The sequence below is a fragment of the Rhipicephalus microplus genome, unplaced genomic scaffold (genome assembly GCF_043290135.1).
Source record: "Rhipicephalus microplus isolate Deutch F79 unplaced genomic scaffold, USDA_Rmic scaffold_428, whole genome shotgun sequence".
NCBI lineage: Eukaryota > Metazoa > Arthropoda > Arachnida > Ixodida > Ixodidae > Rhipicephalus > Rhipicephalus microplus.
In genome coordinates this window covers 1,087-5,000 of record NW_027464992.1, presented here as the reverse complement: position 1 = coordinate 5,000, position 3,914 = coordinate 1,087, and the positions used below count along the sequence as shown (strand labels likewise).

General features: G+C 57.1%; 2 non-coding genes across 2 annotated transcripts in view; both read right to left on the bottom strand.

Moving 5' to 3' along the window:
• Positions 1-15, bottom strand: part of LOC142794446 (5.8S ribosomal RNA) — a 153-nt gene extending 138 nt beyond the window's left edge. The window contains exon 1 of the ribosomal RNA XR_012892347.1: positions 1-15. This exon is cut by the window's left edge and continues 138 nt beyond it. This is a non-coding gene — a ribosomal RNA (5.8S ribosomal RNA).
• A 1,719-nt stretch (positions 16-1,734) lies between these two features.
• LOC142794456 (small subunit ribosomal RNA) lies at positions 1,735-3,549 on the bottom strand. The gene has a single exon (XR_012892355.1). It is a non-coding gene; the product is annotated as a small subunit ribosomal RNA (ribosomal RNA).
• Positions 3,550-3,914: the final 365 nt, after the last annotated feature.

Below are 3,914 nucleotides of genomic sequence, written 5' to 3'. Positions count from 1 at the left end.
CCACCGCTTAGAGTCGTGAAAAAGTGTTTGTTCAATTCCGTACAGTCAAAACCAAACGTTTCTGGCACTCGGCCAAACAGTGGCCAAGAAGGGCGCTTTTCAGCGCACGCTTGGACTCCAAAACTCTGCCGCGCCTTTTTCGGCTGCCGCAAATCGAGCAAACGGTGTGTTTCGGACGGCGTTTCGCTTCCGCTACTTGCGAGTGCTTTCGTGGTCCACCCCTCTATAAATACTCGGGAGGCGTCGAAGCCGGTTCTCCAAGCCGGACCCGTAGGTATCGTTGTGTGCTCGCTCTCATTGGCCCGCCTAACCAGAAAATGCCTGCGGTACACCCATTTGGATAAGAGTGCACGCAGATGCGGGCCTCGACGGCTACACATTTCCTCGGGCGGCCGCCTCCCGGCCTCCGTGGAGCGCGGGATGCACGGTCCCATCGACAAGCCTCTCCCGTTTTTACCGTGGCGTCGCGGTTCACCACGGCGGGCGGGTCGGTCTCCTCCGCATAAAAAGGGGGACCCCCGCTTTTTGTTCCACGAAATCGCACAAGCTTTTTTCGCATCCACGGTTTGCCACCGCACACCAAAATGCCGATCCGGCTGCCTACTTTAGCCAACAGGTGGAGCCAGGCGCGCCGTACTTGCGCGGCACTTCCCACGTCCACCGAAGTCGGTGCCAAGGACCACTTTCGGCGCCGGAGCCGCGTACGAGCCTACTCGAGGCGGAAGAACGAAGCCAGCAAGGGCCTGGCCGCAAGTGCGTTCAATTGTCGGGACGTCCAAGTCCCTCGTTCTTCCGTGCTTCCTCTTTCGGCAAGTCGTTGCGGCACCTTCCCAAAGCGCGCAGACCCGCTAATCGCGACGAGCGCGACGTGGCCGTGCCGCCTTTCCCTCGGCAGCAAGCAAAACGCCTGGCAACGTCGACGCTCCCCTAACCGCGATCTCGCACCGTGTTTCGTGTGGCGAATTCAAAAGCCGGCCGGCGCTGCTGCAACCATTACGGTCGGTACGCATACGCCGCGGAGGGCGGGACGGTCATCGGAGCGTGCGGTTCCTCCATCGAGTACTGCGCACCTCGGCCGTCGCATCGCCGTGCCATGACCGGCCGCGCGTCAACGCGAACCGGTGCCAGCGAGATCCCTCGCCTGCAAGAACCGACCGGCAGCCTCCGTCACCCGAGGACGCGGAGGCGCTTGCCGCGGACGGCGGGACGGTATGCACTGGTGCACAGCGGACCCGTCACATCGCCAGTTCCTTGACCGACCGCCGACGCTTGTGCCGTTCCTCTCGTACTTGGCAGTCGCCGCGCGATTGTCGGGTCTCGTTCTTGCACGCTCGAACGGTCGGGAGGGCACTCGGCTGGCGTTTCGGGAACGCGCAGCCTCGCCTTCTACCGACGTAACCACGACTCGCCGTTCGCGCTCCGCCGCTCCTGTTTACAGTACTAGGCGGTCCCGCAGCGGTCGGGTCGCGCATTTCGAGCGCTTCGAGCCACGGTGCAGTGGCGGGTCGAAAGCCGACCTATGAGTGCGTTGCGCCGTTTGTACCCGCGTCCGCCACCTGGCCGACCGTCCAAGGTCGCGGTGTTGGCGTCCGCTGGGCGCAACAATTTGTCACGGGGTGCCGCTCCACATTCAGGCAGCCCCGTGGGGAAAAGCCGACCCCGCGTCCAAACGGGGTCAGCGGCAGAAAGTGTCGGGCGCAGACGCAGCTGAGGCGCTCACCCTTCACAATCCGTTAATGATCCTTCCGCAGGTTCACCTACGGAAACCTTGTTACGACTTTTACTTCCTCTAAATGATCAAGTTTGGTCATCTTTCCAACAGACCGGCGCAACCGAAAGGCCGCGCCGGACATCGGTCCGAAGACCTCACTAAATCATTCAATCGGTAGTAGCGACGGGCGGTGTGTACAAAGGGCAGGGACGTAATCAACGCGAGCTTATGACTCGCGCTTACTGGGAATTCCTCGTTCAAGGGGAACAATTGCAAGCCCCTATCCCAATCACGAAAGAAGTTCCACGGGTTACCCAGTCTTTTCAGACAGGGATAAAGACACGCTGCTTCCTTCAGTGTAGCGCGCGTGCGGCCCCGGACATCTAAGGGCATCACAGACCTGTTATTGCTCTGTTTCGTGCGGCTAGGAGCCGCTTGTCCCTCTAAGAAGGTTGTAAGGTGCTGGGAACCCCGCACCTATTTAATAGGCTAGAGTCTCGTTCGTTATCGGAATTAACCAGACAAATCGCTCCACCAACTAAGAACGGCCATGCACCACCATCCACCGAATCAAGAAAGAGCTCTCAATCTGTCAATCCTCCCAGTGTCCGGGCCGGGTAAGTTTTCCCGTGTTGAGTCAAATTAAGCCGCAGGCTCCACTCCTGGTGGTGCCCTTCCGTCAATTCCTTTAAGTTTCAGCTTTGCAACCATACTTCCCCCGGAACCCAAATACTTTGGTTTCCCGGAAGCTGCCCGCCGAGTCATTTGAGTAACTCAGGCGGATCGCTGGTTGGCATCGTTTATGGTCAGAACTAGGGCGGTATCTGATCGCCTTCGAACCTCTGACTTTCGTTCTTGATCAATGAAAACATTCTTGGCAAATGCTTTCGCAGTAGTTCGTCTTGCGACGGTCCAAGAATTTCACCTCTAGCGCCGCAATACGAATGCCCCCGTCCGTCCCTCTTAATCATTACCTCGTATTCCAAAAACCAACAGAACAGAAACGAGGTCTTGTTCTATTATTCCATGCAAGTTTATTCAGGCGACTCGCCTGCGTTGAGCACTCTAATTTTTTCAAAGTAAAAGCACCGGCCATCTCGAGGCACACAATGAAGTGCACCAAGAAAGAACCGGCATGATGTTCAGTCCGAGCCGTCGCATCGGGTAGATGCACTACTCGTCTGGAACTGAGATCCAACTACGAGCTTTTTAACCGCAGCAGCTTTAGTATACGCTATTGGAGCTGGAATTACCGCGGCTGCTGGCACCAGACTTGCCCTCCAATTGATCCTCGTTAAAGGATTTAGAGTGTACTCATTTCAATTACGGGGCCTCAAAAGAGTCCCGTATTGTTATTTTTCGTCACTACCTCCCCGTGCCGGGAGTGGGTAATTTGCGCGCCTGCTGCCTTCCTTGGATGTGGTAGCCGTTTCTCAGGCTCCCTCTCCGGAATCGAACCCTGATTCTCCGTTACCCGTAACAACCATGGTAAGCAAGTAACCTACCATCGAAAGTTGATAAGGCAGACACTTGAAAGAAACGTCGCCGGCTCGTGGCCATGCGATCAGCACAAAGTTATCCAGAGTCACCACACAATACGGGCCGAAACCCGATCGATCTTGGTCTAATAAAAGCACCCGTTACCCAAAGGGCTCCAGGCTCACTGCATGTATTAGCTCTAGAATTGCCACAGTTATCCAAGTAGGAAGAAACGATCTAAGGAACCATAACTGATTTAATGAGCCATTCGCGGTTTCGCCTTATTTCGGCATGTACTTAGACATGCATGGCTTAATCTTTGAGACAAGCATATGATTACTGGCAGGATCAACCAGGTAATCGTTCGACTGCGCGTCCGTCCTCGCCTCGGCGGGCCGGACGCAGTCTGTGTGCGGCGGAGGCCACCTTCAGGCGCCCAACACGCTTATTTTGCACTCCGAGATGACGGCGTTCGAGCTCGCTACGGCACAACCTTCCCGAAAGACGAGTGGGAGCCGTGCGGCAAGAAGCACGTTCATGCTCGCTCTTTTTCGTTGCATCGACTCGGTCGCGCCGTGCGGGTTGCCCAAGCCCGCTGCACTGTCGGTGGACCGGCCGGAACTAGCAACGGAGCCGAGACTGCAAAGCCGCCAGACGACGGGTCACGCCCGCGTCTTCGGCGCTTTCGCATCTGAATCGCCCGAGGACGACACGGAACACACCT